Source organism: Diceros bicornis, chromosome 4 (assembly GCF_020826845.1).
Source record: "Diceros bicornis minor isolate mBicDic1 chromosome 4, mDicBic1.mat.cur, whole genome shotgun sequence".
NCBI classification, from domain to species: domain Eukaryota; kingdom Metazoa; phylum Chordata; class Mammalia; order Perissodactyla; family Rhinocerotidae; genus Diceros; species Diceros bicornis.
In genome coordinates, this window is record NC_080743.1 from 63,187,865 (window position 1) to 63,203,655 (window position 15,791).

General features: G+C 36.2%; 1 pseudogene; it reads left to right on the top strand.

Moving 5' to 3' along the window:
* Positions 1–289: 289 nt before the first annotated feature.
* Positions 290–11,353, top strand: LOC131401421 (olfactory receptor 10R2-like; annotated as a pseudogene).
* Positions 11,354–15,791: the final 4,438 nt, after the last annotated feature.

Genomic DNA, 15,791 nt, shown 5'->3' on the forward strand with positions numbered 1-15,791 from the left:
AGAATATGGATAGACAGAATAGTTTCCCATAGGTGAAGGTGTCAGACTAGGGTGATTTTTATCTCCCTATCTGTTTAATCTGTATGCAAAATATATCATACAAAAAGCTGGGCTAGACTCAGATGAAGGAGGAGTAAAAATTGGTGGAAGAAATATCAGTAAGCTAAGATACGCTGATGACACCATCTTACTGGCAGAAAGCAGCAATGACTTGAAATGACTTGTGACAAAAGTGAAAGAAACAAGTGCCAAAGCAGGCCTGCATTTGAACATTAAGAAGACAAAAACCATGACTACGGAAGAACCACACAGCTTTAACATAGACAATGAACACATTGAAATTGTTAAAGATTTTGTTTATCTTGGTTCAGTCATAAGTTTAATTGTAGACTGTAGCCAAGAAATCAAGAGAAGACTTAGATTTGGAAGGGCAGTAATGAAGGAATTAGGAAAAATCATCAAGGTAAGGAAGTGTGATTAGATACTAAGGCTGAGATTATTGACACCCTTGTATTCTCAATTACTATGTATGGATGTGAAAGCCCAACAGTGAAGAAGGGTGACAGGAATAAACTTGATTAATTTGAAATATGATCTTGGAGGAGAGCTCTATGGATATCCTGGACTTCCAGAAAGATGAACAAGTGGGTCCTAGAGCAAATTAAGTGTGAACTATTGCTGGAGGCAAAAATGATAAAAATGAGGCTGTCCTATTTTGGACACACCATGAGAAGGCAGGATTCTTTGGAAAAGACAATAATACTGGGAAAAGCAGATGTAGAAAAGTAGAAAAAGCAGAAAGACTAAATATGAGATGGATTGACTCCATAAAGGAAGCCATAGGCATGAGTCTACAGAAGCTGAGTAGGGCTGTTGAGGACAAGACACTGTAGACATCACTTATTCACAGGGTTGCCAGGAGTTAGAGCTGATTGGACAGCACATAACAACAATGATTTCCCTTTAGCTTTAAAAACTCTCTTTGGTATTTCAGGTAGTATAGATCGACTGGTGACAAATTCTCTTAGTTTTATATTATATAAACATGTCTTTATTTTGCCCTCATCTTTGAAGAATATTTTCAGTGAAAATATAATCCTGAATTGGTAGTTTTATTAATTTTTTTTCCTTTCATCATTTTTAGGATTGTGTTCCACTGTTTTCTGGCCCCCATAATTTCTGGTGAGAAGTCAGCAGTAATTTTACTCCTTGTATGATGCTTTTTGTTTGATCCGCTTTCAAGATGTTCTTTTTATCTTTTATTTTTAGCAATTTGACTCTGTTCTGCCTAGGCATGGTTTTCTTTATATGTATCCTGCTTGATATTTGTCAGGATTCTTGAATTTATAAATTCATATCTTTGAGAAAATTTGTGAAATTTTTGGCCATTATTTTCAAATATTTTTTCTTATTCTCTAAATCTTATTCTAGGTCTTATTCTCTACATTATTTATTCCTAGAACCCCAATTACACATGTGTTAGATCAATTCATATAGTTCCTCAGGTGTTTGAGGTTCTATTTGTCTTTTTCTTTAATTGTTTTTCTATCTTCCTCACATTGGATTATTTCTATTGATCTATTTTCTCATTCACTATTTCTTTCCTCTGTCATATCCGTTCTGATGCTAATCTCATCCATTAAAGTTTTTTTTTTCAGATAATGTGTTTTTAGTTCTATCTTTTTTTTTTTTTTGGTTCTTTTTTAGTAGTTTCTATTTCTCTTCTAAGATTTCTTATATACTTATTCATTGTAAGCACATTTTTCTTTACAACATAGGACATAGTTATTATAGATGTTTTAACATCTTGGTCTACTAATTTTTCAACATTGAATTATATCTCATTAAACCTACATTGACTGTCTTCTTTCTTGAGAATGGCCATATTTTCCTGGTTCCTTTTCTGTGAAATAGTTCTGGATTTAAACTGCAATCTGGTGAATATTACACTATGGAGACTCTGTTATATCAATTTGAAAATTGTTGGTCTTCTTAGTTTTAGAAGGCAAATAACTTGGTTGTACTAAAATTGAAAATTTGTTCTCTTGGGAGGTAGTTCAAATCTCTGTTTACTTATTTTATACTTCTGGGCTGCTTTGAGTTTTCCCACACATATGTGCTTCAGAGGTCAGCCAGAAATTTGGGTGGAATGTATACATAGAATTTGAAGCTCTCTCTTGCTGGTTCTCTCATTTCCAGGATTCTCTCCTCACTTTCCAGCAGTTCTGGTTACCTGAAACTCTGTCCTCTGATTTTTCATGCCAGAAAGTCCGTTGGTTTTCTTTTTGAGTTTTAATCTTTTCAAAAAGAGTGATGACTGTGACCTTCATTTAAACTAAAAGCTGTATCAAAGACAAACTCATCTTGTGTACTTACCTTCTTCCAAGTGTTGGCTACATTCTAGGTCTACCTACTTTTATCTTATTTCCAGTACCTTCAGACAATTGTCTTTTGTGTTTTTTTCCAGAGTTTGTAGTTGTTATCTTCAGGAGGGCTGATTCAGTAGGGACTGACTCAGTGAGACTAGAAGCCGAATTCCTACTACCCTTCCTTTTATGAAAGGTTTAACTCCATAATTTTAATAAAATATTTTCATGCAATTAATTTTTTAAATTACTACTTAATCATTGATTCAGTTGGAAATTAATGCAGGAAATATAAAATTATATAAATATTTTAAGAAGAAAATTTAATTCAAGAAATTATGTGCCTACAAATTATTGGAAAGTTTGAAAGAGTCAAGAGTTTTCACTGGAATTATTGATTTCAAGAATACATAACAATAGCTGAAAACCATCAAGGAAACACTGCTGTTGCTGCTGCTGGTGTCACCATTTTTCTCTGTTTCTCTTAATACTTACAAAACTTGGGAGCAGAAACTGAATCTAACTTCTACAATATACTCTCAACATTCAAATTCTTATTATTTTGCTTCTCTGAATAAGCAAGATAAAAGAAAGATGACCTCAATTTTGCCTTCCATTTTTACCACCATGAGGAGAACCAAGTAGAGGATGAAACTGAAATAGAGGAGAAAGGAGAGCTAAGAAAACAGATAAATTGAGATTCTGATGGTTATAGTCTGTGATTCACAGTTTGCCTGCAACACAGCATTTATCTGATATATGTTCACATACAGGAGTGATGGATTCCTTTTCCTTTTTATGTACTGAATCCAATTTAACTTGAATTTTTTCACTTTTGGCAGTACAATAAGCCATAATATATCCAGGAACAATTTCAAGTGTTTCAGTTGAGGGGCAAACCCTACCTTCTCCATCCCTTGCCATATGGTTGTGTAAAAAGGCCTATGTGAAATAAATCACACATTGCTCCAACTTCTATTCTATCTAGAAAGAATCTTGATTAAATTCCAGATACAGGTGTGTGAGACTGAGGATCTCTCAGCCTTTTGAATTTCATTGCTAAGAGTAGAAGCTTAAGACTTTCATTTCCATTTTTTCCTGTTATTTGGATAAAGTCAGCTTATGGAAAAAGAAATCTAGCACAAAGAGTGAAGCTAAGTCAAGTGAAAGAGAGAAAGAGAAAAATATTTATTCATTCATTCAACAAATATTTATTGAATGTGGATTATGTGTCAGGCAATATCCTAGAGATGGGGCTAAAATATTTAGCAAAACAGGAAAAAAATACCCATGGAGAGGGAAAGTAGAGATATATAAAGAAAAAATATAATCATAAATGCATGCACATAAAATTGCAAAGCACATTAAAGAGAAAAAGTAAATTATAGATGAGGCTGTTTTGCAGAGGTTGACTCCTGAGTCAAGACTCAGCATAACGATGTAATGTAAGTTACTGAATTGAGCCATATCTGATCATATTTGTCTTGAACTTCCCAGTTATTTAAGCTAATAGATTCCCTTTCCTTATGCTAGATTGTATTGTGCTTCTTTCACTTAAAAACCAAAAGTACTGATTGATATATTACAGTCTTGTTTTTACAATGTAATTTTTACGATTTCTTCTTTTTTTCTTTCATTTCCATTTCTATCTATTGTTTAAGTGCAGAGTATGTTTTGTGTATTGATCTGGGTTCTCCAGAGAAAAAGAACCAATAGACTATGTATAAATATTTATATAAATACAAATTAATATATATATATATACATATATATTATATAAAAAATTGGCTTACATGATTATGGAGACTGAGAAGTCCCAAGATCATCAGTTGGCAAGCTGGAGAACCAGGAGAACCAGTAATTAATTCCAGTACATGCCCAAAGATCTGATAACCAGGAGAGGTGATGGTCTACGTTCCAGTCTACTTCCAAATTCTAAAACAGGATAAGGCTAATGTCTCAGCTGGAAGAGAGTCAGGCAGAGAGAGAGAAACTTCTCTCACTCAGCCTTTTTGTTCTATTCAGAACTTCAAGGGATTGGATGAAGCCCACACACATCTGGGAGGGCATTCTGCTTTTCTCAGTCTATTGATTCAAATGTTAATCTCATCTAGAAACACCCTCACCGACACACCCAGAATAATAAATAACCAAATATCTGGACACCACGTGGCTTGGTCAAATTTATACATAAAATTAAGCATCACATTTTGTTACTTTTTATATTACACAGTAATTTTGAAGTTTAAGTATCCTCTAACAGTTGCTTTCATTATATCAAACACACAAATTTATTTTCCAAATCTGAAATGTTTTCTAATATTATGTATTAGAAATTTTTTGTTTAAATTTTTCCTCTTTGACATCCCGTATTTTTAAAAGATTTTTCACTTCACCTTTGATATATATTGTCTTTTTGGTCTTCATCTAATATCCTTTTTTCTTTAATATAATGCAACACATATTTTTCTCTTCCTTACGCTTTGGGGTAGAGAGAACAGAAATGGAAATGAAGATTCTTGAGAGCTTTTATCTCATAGAATCTTAAAGAATGTAAATATAGAGATTAGAATTGATTTCCTATAGCAATTGCTGGGAAATATAACTGAAATCTATGCTTCATATGTTCATGTAGCGTACTTTGGAGTAGTCCCTGATTACACTGGAAAAGCCAAGAAAATCACTTTTAGGGTAGTGTGGACCTGGTGGTTTGGGATGAAGTCAATAAGAGTGATACACATCACTTGCAGACAAAATGTTCCTGGAGACAAAGTGTCTCAATTTCAGTTTAGTTTACATATTTTTCTCTGAATATGGAATTTAAAAATATCCAGGGCTATTTTTTTGCTTGCATGAACCATATTGAAATATTAGAAATGAAATATGTTTCACACTAAGTTCACTGAACAATATTAAAATATTTGAAATAAAATGTTTCTTACTAAGTTTATTGGAAACTTGAGTTTAAAATCTAATAAAAAAGAATGACTATATTTAATTTTCTAGAAAAGCGTCTTCAAGTGCATAAGAATGAGATGAGTGGCAGCTCCTAAGTCCACAATAATTGTGTCAGGAAGTAATTCTAAAAATGTGACTAACTGCAGTATTTTTCAGATTTATTCCTGCTCCAAAACCTCAGAGGTCTTTGAACAACTTTCTTGGAAGAATTACGCAGCTCCAAGGCTGAGGACTTGGCCAGTGCCCTGTAGAGAAATGTTGATTCAGGAAGATGCACTGAACAACGCAGATGCCCAACAAACCCAGGAATTCAGCAATTATTAGGAGGGACGGATGTGCACATTTGAAAATTTCTGGAAGCAGCAGTAGCTGCTGTGAGATCTCTGTTGGTAGCCTCTGAAAATGATGTAACTGGAAAGAAAAAGACTCTGAGTCAGGAGTCGTCTCATTTTGGAGTTTCTTCTGCTCTGAAGGCAGTTACTGGGGACTACCACCAGGAACAACTCTGCTGGGAGCCACTGACAGGATCTGAAGCAAATAGAGTTGGGTGAGGGGACCTTGTTGTTAAGTGCCTTCAGTCCTCTCTGTGATCCTCTTGAGAGTCACTCACGACTCGTGAGGGAGGGTAGAGAGGGTGGATTTTTCCGTATTATCTCACCGAAGAGGAAGAATAACAATTTCCACAAAACTTGATGGTCTAGAAACTGTGTTGGCAGAGCCTAGCAATAGAAAGCTTGACTTTTAACCTCATTTCAAATACAGGAGAGGAAAACAGTGGCATACAAATGCAGAACAGGCACTTAATTGTTTGTTTTTTCTCCAACCCCACAGCCCCTCTCATCTGTCTTGGATCAGACTATCAGAGAATTGCAGGAAAGAATGAGGTTAAATAGGGGACTAGCCAAGCACTCTAAGAGGTTACCCATAGGGTTTTAATCCTATTCCCTATCCTTGAGCCAGACACTTGATTGGAGATCTTTCCGTCTCTAAGAAGCTAGGAAAAGGCAGAGTATCACCTGTGAGTCCTGCACCTAAACACTCCACAACTTCCTCAAAGCTGCTCTTTGCTCTTGTTCTTCAAGACTGAGACATCACTCTTTTCCTCACCCCTCACACTATGCTCCTGTGACCCTCTCCTTGGTGCAGAAACTGAATCTGTGGGGTTTATATGAACATAGACTAAAAGGGAGAACTTCATTTCTTCTTTTGCAATAATAAAGCAAGCTTTATTTGTCCTGATGAAGCCCAAGGAAGAAAATGGCTTCTCCTTCACATAAAAGACCTCAAGAAAATAGCCCTCCATTACGTCCTGTAGTATGGGTTTTCCACATTCACTTGTTTTTCCTTAATTTGCAACAGCCTCAGCTCCTAACGAGCTACCAAGAAACTTGGGATTAATTGCCAATGAATTGCCAATGTCAGATTTTTTACTGTTCCCTTTTTATCCTATTGGACCTGTGGGATTTGGGGTCCACTGTATTTTCTGCATCCTCTTTACTCATTGAAAGTATTGGAACTGTGCCAAAAATAATGTTGCAATAATGGCTCCCTGGAGTTTTGGAAAGTATAAATATAAACCAGCATGTTGGTGCAACAATTAATGAGACAAAAGTTCTTTGCTGGTGCTTTGGGGGATGCTTCTCAGCATTCTCAGCAGAGAAGGTGGGAATACCCAGTTTTGGACATTGAGATATCAGTAGCAGAACAGCATAGAAAAAAGCCATTTCAGAATAGAAATTTTTGTAGTAGTATTAATTTTTGAGTCTTATTTGATTATAAGATTTCTAGGTTTCACTGGATTCTAATAGCTGTGTGCTAGGGAACATAGGGAAATAGCCCCTGTTGGGTTATTTTATGTGTGAAATTGAGTGAAGATAGTGTTTGGGGCTCCTGATGGTGAAGTGCCAGTCACCAATGATAATTTTAGAAATGTTCTAATTATCCCATGAGCTTTAGTTTGTCTATCTAGTTAGTGATGGTTAAAGAAGAACATGTGAGGAAAGCAAGGCACAAATACATATGGTAGCTTGAAAAAATGGAGGACAGTGTAGGCCTTTGGGGAGATAAAATAAAATAGGGCATCACCAACTGAACTTAATAGGCACAAGGATGGTTTCAACCAAATGCCATAAAATACACTCCCCAGAGCCCATGGAACTGGCTCCCTGTCTATCAACCATCTCTGAAAGACTGATTCCTAGATCTTTCTGGATCTCTGAAAGACTGATTTCAGTCTTTCAGAAGTCCTTCCTGGATAATTGAAAGAGAAAAGGCGTACCTATAACTCCCTGTCAAGAATGAGCTTTCGACATTTACTTCATTCAACTTTCATTCTTAAATGTCACATGAAACTATTCTCTGGTGGCAATGGTATATTAGAAAAGTCTAGGGCTGGCCCTGTGGCTTAGCGATTAAGTGCGCGTGCTCCGTTACTGGCGGCCCGGGTTCAGATCCCAGGCGCGCACTGAGGCATCGCTTCTCCGGCCATGCTGAGGCCGCATCCCACGTACAGCAACTAAAAGGATGTGCAACTATGACATACAACTATCTACTGGGGCTTTGGGGAAAAAAAGGAGGAGGATTGGCAATAGATGTTAGCTCATAGCCGGTCTTCCTCAGCAAAAAGAGGAGGATTATCATGGATGTTAGCTCAGGGCTGATCTTCCTCACAAAAAAAACAGAAAAAAAAAAAGTCTAATAAGCCATGAGAGAGTTAAAAAAGTGAGTGTATAACTGAGATGTCTTTCTTTACAGACCCTTTGCTGTCCTTAGACCTCACCACGCTAACATTCCGTGGGCAAATAATCTACTGCATAAGCCTCAGAGATGGGAGCTAAGGAGTTAAATAAATTGCATTCCTCAGGAAAGATCCTGGTGGTGTTTGTTTTGTTAGCCATTGATTGATGCAAAAGCGTTGTGAAGAGCCAGAGTAATAATAATAATAACAAAAGTAATGGTAGGGGCCCTCATGAGGACTGGGATCTGATTTATGTTCTATAACTTCTTGGTTGTATGATAGATTAATATGTGGTTAATACAATTATAACTATGCAGTGTGATCTGGTAGGTTGTGGGCCGGATCTCTGTTCTCAGATATCTCCTTCTAAGGTTTAAAATTCCATCATCCCTTTCATGAGCTTAAATAATGCCTTTTACAGGTGCCATTTAAAGAAATCAAACATTTAGTCATCAATTCATTAAACAAATAGTTTTTAAGTAGAAATTTGTTTTTATATGTTATGGGGAATATAAAACTACCCCCAAGGCATTTATACTCTGGTATATGAGAAAGTAGAGGCCGCTTTCTTCCATGATATATTCCAGTACACAACAGAAAGTTGTGAAATAATTTAAGAGAACGGAAAGTTCATATCACTCTTATCATTGGAGACCAGGGTAGTCAGAAGATGCAGCTTCTATTTGAGTGATCAAGAATGGATGGAAAGTGGATAAACATTTTCCAGGTGAAGGGGAAAGATGAGCAAAACCACAGAGGTAAGATGCTGAAAGATGAGTAAACAGTCTTGCTGTGGAAAAACTACCTTTTTTTATTGGCGCCTTTGGGGAGAGGAGAGACGAATTGGTGACAAAGGCAAGGTGATTTAGCATCATTCCTGCTAAGAATGGTACTTTGCTTACTTAACCTAGGAAAATTATGTAATATAGACAATAAATATTTATTAAATGTACATATTTATTAATTTAATTTATCAATAAATTAACACATTAATGAATGAATAAATTAATGGAAGTGGTGACTTGTCTACTCAGAGAACATGTCAAATTTCCCCGTTAGCCTACGATCACTGTGCTCCACTTAGAAAAATGAAACTGGTACTTCTGTTTCAAGACCTATTTTGAAAGTGAGGGAACCCAAAGAGAAAACACTCAGGGATGGTATGGATGAAAGAACTACAGCTCAAATGTGTAGGATCAGCAGTCAGTTGGTCTCAAATTGAGCTACGTTAGCTAAAGAATTTTCATTATGTAACCCACTTCTGTGCTTTCACTTTCTTCAATTATTTGGTTGTTTTTGATGGTTTTTCATTACTTTATTAAATTCAAACTTGATTTTAGTGGAATTAAGGGGAAAAGGATTTTCCCATCCTTTAGCAAGAAGAAATTGGAGGAGCCAAAACTCCTCGAGGTAGGTGTGCTCAATGCAACGATGAGTTCTTTTAGAAATCTAGGGAAAATGTGAAGAGATATAATGGCTCATATTGAGTAAAGGTCTGTTGGGTTGGATTCTCAAGGCTATCTTCTTGGCAGAATGATAGGCAGTTAGTAAGATCAATGACCAACCTGACTGTGAGAACTTTATATTTCTCTAGAGCTTCTTAAATGCACTAAGGTCCCTTCCAACTCCCCTCTATCAAGTGGGTCAAACAGGTAGCGTGATTAGGGGAAAGGATGAACTAAAGTCAACATAATATTATTGTCACTAAAAATATACACACATAGGAATTGGGTTTGAATGTTGGTCCAGTAGTTTTGTGAAAATAAAATCTGGGGTTTAAAACAAATAAAACCTGAGGCAGGGGTGTGCTTAATGTACCTCCAACAGGAGACTTCAGGAAAATTGGCAACTGAAAATTAAATTAAATAACATGTAGCAGAAGCTGATATTTACTAAAAGCTTACAATGTGCATGTAATCTGCAAAATGCTTTAATTTTCATAAACCTAGGGGAGAGGTGCTATTAGTACTTTTATGTCACAGATGAGAAAAGTGAGGTACAGAGGATTACACAGATCATAAATGACAGACTTAGAATTGTTACATGGGAAGTTTTCAGACATTTTCATTCTCTAATTGCTATTTTGAGTAGGCAGTGTGAAAAAACTACCTAGACTTAAACACTATAAGAGATATAGAAATGTCACTGGAAACAGATGTAATCTGAGTTTGTTAAAACAATTCCATGAATTGATATGATCGATAGGGCATTTCCCACTAGCATTAGTCCTTCTCTCTTCCATCTATTGTTCTTCAATCCATAGTGGAACTAACCATCTGTATCTTTCAGGGTAAACATCTGTTCCTTCATTCCTGTTTTCTGTAGGTTAATCTCCAGATCCGAATCAACCAAACTAATTTCTCCTCTGTCACAGAGTTCCTGTTGCTGGGATTCTCCAGCTTTGGAGAAGTTCAGCTCATCCTCTTTGCTGTTTTTTTTGTGCCTATAGCTGATTATCCTCAGTGGGAACATCACCATTGTCACTGTCATCTGCCTGGATAACAGCCTCCGCATACCTATGTACCTCTTCCTAGGGATCCTCTCCATCTCTGAGACATGCTACACCTTCGTCATCCTACCCAAGATGCTCATAAATCTTTTATCTCTGCTCAGAACAATCTCATTTATTAACTGTGCCACTCAGATGTTTTTCTTCCTTGGTTTTGCTATCACCAATTGCATGCTACTTGGGGTCATGGGTTATGACCTCTATGCGGCCATCTGTCATCTACTTCGGTACCCTCTCCTTATGAGCTGGCAGGTGTGTGGACAACTGGCAGCCACTTGTGCTGTGATTGGTTTTTTGTTCTCACTGATAGGCTCCCTCTTAGTCTTTGAACTCCCTTTCTGTGGCCCCAACAAGATCAACCACTACTTCTGTGACATCACACCAGTTATCCGGCTTGCCTGTACTGATACCTACATCAATGAACGGGTCATCTTCATTGGTGGAGTTCTGGTGCTCATAGTTCCCCTGACTTTCATTTGCATCTCTTATGGCTTCATTGTTTGTACCATCCTGAGGATCCCATGAGCTGAAGGCAAGTGAAAAGCCTTCTCCACTTGTGCCTCCCATCTTACTGTAGTCATTGTCCACTATGGCTGTTCCTCCTTTGTCTACCTGCGACCATCAGCCAAGTACTCATCCAGCAAAGATAAGCTTGTGACAGTGACCTACACAGTTGTGACTCCATTGTTGAACCCCATGGTATATAGCCTCAGGAACAAGGATGTCCAGGTGGCCATTTGGAAAGTGATTGGCAGAGGAGGATTTTATCCTAAAGCTCTGTAATAAGAATACTTCACATCTATGAAAACATCCTTTCTGAGGACATAGCAATAATTATAAAGTTGATGATACTGTTGTCTTTCATTTAGATAGCACTTTATAGCCTCATAGTGCAAGCTTCTTCATGGTATTATTTTGATAGGCTTTGTGGAGTGCAGTCTTAAACTTGCATTAATTGGTAATCAGATGCAAGTCTCAAATACTCCTAAACTTGCACAGCTAAGTATTTTGCTTTTCAGAATACTTAATTAAGAATGATTTTAGTCTCTTCCGGTAAGGATAAGTAACATATTATGAATAGTGATTCAGTATAGAAGATTTAGCCATCACAACTTCTCAATGGTTTATGAAAATCTTAGTAGAGCCCTTAACAAAAATATCATGGAAAAAATGGAATAAATCTAATCAAAAATTATTAACATAATCATGACTATTAGCATTGGGAAGAACCCAAGGCTATCACTTACAATTGTTCTGTCATTTCAGGAGTTTCACTGACAGTATTCTAGCCTCTAAATTGACTCCTAAATAGGAAGTCATACCACTGTAAAATATCTCTATATGTCATAAAGTTCCATCTTTATAAATCTTTTTATTTTTTGTCCTAGTTATTATCTCTGGAAATGCTTATCTTGTATCTAATATTTCACTTACACAGCAGCAATTCAAATATTTGAAGATGGATAATGTATTTCACTTACAACACCTTTCACCTAGCTGATGACTCCTTTGATCTTAATAATATATCAGATTTCACAGACCCCTCAAAATCCTGGTCATCATTCTCTGGATTATTCTCAAGATACTTTCCATTTGTCAACAGCATTCTTCAAATGAGTCACCAGGAAATGGGTGCAACACCCCAGGTGATTTAGGAAAATCATCTTTCTTGTTCTGGAAATCAATTTTATGTTAACACGGCCTAAGTTTCTTCCCTATCACCTCTTCTCTGTAATATATTTTAGACTAAAGGATTTTATATTATATATCCACAGTCCTATCATTATGAAGCCTATTTCCATTAGTTTAGCTTAATTGTTTAAGGCAATCTCATATTTGGCATTTGTTTCCTTAAATCTCTACCTTTCACTTTAGGCCAGAATATCCAGCTTTTTTCATACCTCATTTATAATATCCAGCCTACTGATTATCTCTCTTAATCACTCCATTCTGTCTCATCTTCTAGTCTTGAATGGTAAACAGTATTTGTATTGTGTATAAATACAATTTGAAGTGGCTGCATGGATTCCAATACTTATTTATGCTCAATGGCAAAGAGCACTATGATTAAACATCAGTGCCTGCCAAAGGCCTGTTGTGAGCATGATGGTAATACGGTTAGATGTTTTCCATCTTTGTCTTAGATGCTCCGCAAAATAAAATCATTTAGTCAATCTCCAGAAGTTCCATTTTAGAAGCTCTCACACTTGATTTCTGCTCCATTGCATCATGGGAATCATAGAATATATGGTCTTCTCCAACATCTGTGAGTTATAAAAAATAATAACCCATCCTTTCATAAAAGTACATTCAGGGAAAGAATATTAGATCGGTGGGTATAGTAGAACAGATTAATTTGTGATAGCATAGGAATTCCCTGACTGCAACAAGACTTAGGCAATTTTACATTAATCAGAATGATAGAAGCAGGAGCCTGTGGGAAAATTAGACATGACATTATGAACTAGAATTAGAAAGTCTTTTGAAATGCTTGAAAAGTCCCCTCTATTGTCACAGAGACTGGTGCTATAGTTTGTTCTCTGTCCAGTCCTTCATGTCCTCTACCACATAACTCATATAACTCACTTTTGTGGTGCGGATATCCACATAACAATTATGCTACTTATAACTATGCTTAATGCTTATGTTCTATGTTCCATTCTTCAAGACTTCCTTTTTTTCTTTGCTTTAACAAAAATCCAGTATGATGAAATTAAATGAGTAGGAAAAGATACAGAGGGTAATGTTTCCCAGATCCAGAGATCACTCTTTTCCTCATCTCTCCCTCATCAAATTATTTTTCCTGATTCTACAGTCAGAACTTCAAACTATCTCACCTGATTACTCACCTCAGAGTTTCATTATAGATACTTTTCCTTTTTAAATGTTAATTTAAGAAATAAAAGAAGAGATGAATGTTGTATGGCAAAACCTCAACCTTTAAAAACTGAATAGTTTAATTTATATTTTATTCCCCTTTAGCAGTTGAATGCTGCTGGAGAAAATTATATAATAAATCAGTTTATTACAATAAGTTGATAATCAATATCTCAAATGAATACCCAAAATTACTTAGTAAAATTTTTACATTTTTTCTAAAAAAGAATCAACCTTCTATTCTCTGTGGAAGATGTTGTACTATGCTCACTTCTGCTTAAAACAACAATTAACTCCTCTCCCCTACTATAACTCTCTCTCTCTCATTCCTTCCAAACACAATGCTACTTGATGACACTGCATCATACTTTAGAGAAAAACATAAAGTATCCGACTGAAACTCCCTCTTCTTCTGGTCACTGCATTTACAAATCTATTTGCACAACAATTATTCTAATATTTTTCTTCATTCCTGTTACAGTAGAAGTAAACCTCTTTAGCTTTCTCAAATACCACTTCCTTTTCATATTCTCTGCATTTTATCTATTCTTTATTTATTAGTGCTCCCTGAGTCCCTCTTCATGTAATCAGAGGTTTTTTTTTTTTTTTTTTTTCCCCATCTTGGACAACAGGGATTAAGGATCTGACAATATGTAAATATACACAAAATTTGAATGTGCCTAATTTTTTTTCTGATTGGACACTTTCAGACTGGTTATACCAAACCACAGATACCCTTCAACATGTAGACCTAGGGAAAAGCTGGAGTAGCTCAAAGGAACTCAGACAATTCATGCTAGAGAAAGACACTTCTACTTCCCCTTGATTTTTGAAATTTTTTAGGTTAGGAAAAAGCAGTCTTAATATAGATATTGGAAAATGAAGGAGCAAGGAATCAACTGACTGATATCAATTTAATAAGTTAATAAATCCAGCTTTTGGATTCTCTCAATTGTTACTCTTTCTTCAACTATTTACTGAGCACCTGTTGCATGATGGAAGATACAAAGGTGAAAGCAACATTGTCCTTGCTTTCAAAATATCATATATATGATACTTTAATTTAAAATTATTTATATAGGTGTGTGTGTGTATGTATATGACATTGAGTAATTTAAAGAATATCAATAAAGCAAACAACTTCTGCTCCTACAAAGATGGAGTAATAGAAATTGGACTTGAACCCCTACCTTAAAAAACTAAACACTGGGAAAAATATACAAAACAGCAGTTTTCAGACATTGGACAACAGGTAGCATAAAATGTGGTCCCTGGGAGAAGAGAAACAATTTCTCCACCTTATGACCTGGAAGCAATTTCCAGAGTGCAAAACTAAGAAGCTAGATCTCAATAATAGACCCCAAAAGGAGCATAACTTTAGTTTTAAAAAATCCCGAAAGTGAAGATGGGCATTAAGAGGTCAAAAGAGGGAAGAGCAGTCTCTGACTGACTACAGCTGGGAACTTATATTATTCTAACAACTATGGCTTGGTATTAAGCAGCTGAAGATAAATATTTCACATGACACAAATATTAGACATCAGTCTGCAACCATGATGGAGTGAGAAAAAAATATTTAAGTACTAAATTTAAGTACTAAATGTTAGAAATTTAGTTATTAAAAATTTTGGCAGAAAGGGAATCCAAGGAGTGTTAGGCAGTCACACTGAGTTAAGAAGACAGAGATTGGAGTTCAGGGAGGACAAAGCAGATTTCTTTTTTTTTTTCTGGTGAGGAAGAGTAGCCTTGAGCTAACATTGGTTGCCAATCCTCCTCTTTTTGCTGAGGAGGATTGGCCCTGGGCTAACATCCACACCCATCTTCCTCTACTTTATTTGTGGGATGGTGTCACAACATGGCATGATAAGAGGTGCGTAGGTCCATGCCTGAGATCCGAACCCACGAACCCCAGGCTGCCAAAGTGGAGCGTGCCAACTTAACCACTACATCACTGGGCTGTCCCAAAGGGGCTATTTTAAAGACATACAACTAGAGAGTAATTAGCACACAGAGAAAACTCTACATATCTACAAAGGAATTCCATCAAGTCTTGGGCAGAGTACTGATATGAACATCTATAAGAAGAAACTACCTCTTACAGAACATGGGGAAAGAATTACTGGAAACAATAAACCAAACAGTTCCTAGAGCTCAGACAGGGAGAGTGTGTGTTCTCAGCAGCCAAAGTAGAAATACTTTGTAGTACATGGGACATAAGGTAGAATCCTTAGAATGGTATTACCTTAGTAGTGGAAAAAAAATCAGCACTAGCCTAAAGGCTGCTCTGATGCACCTTCAAAAGCTTAAAAGAAGGCTTGAAAGAATTAGACTGATTTTAAGTGAA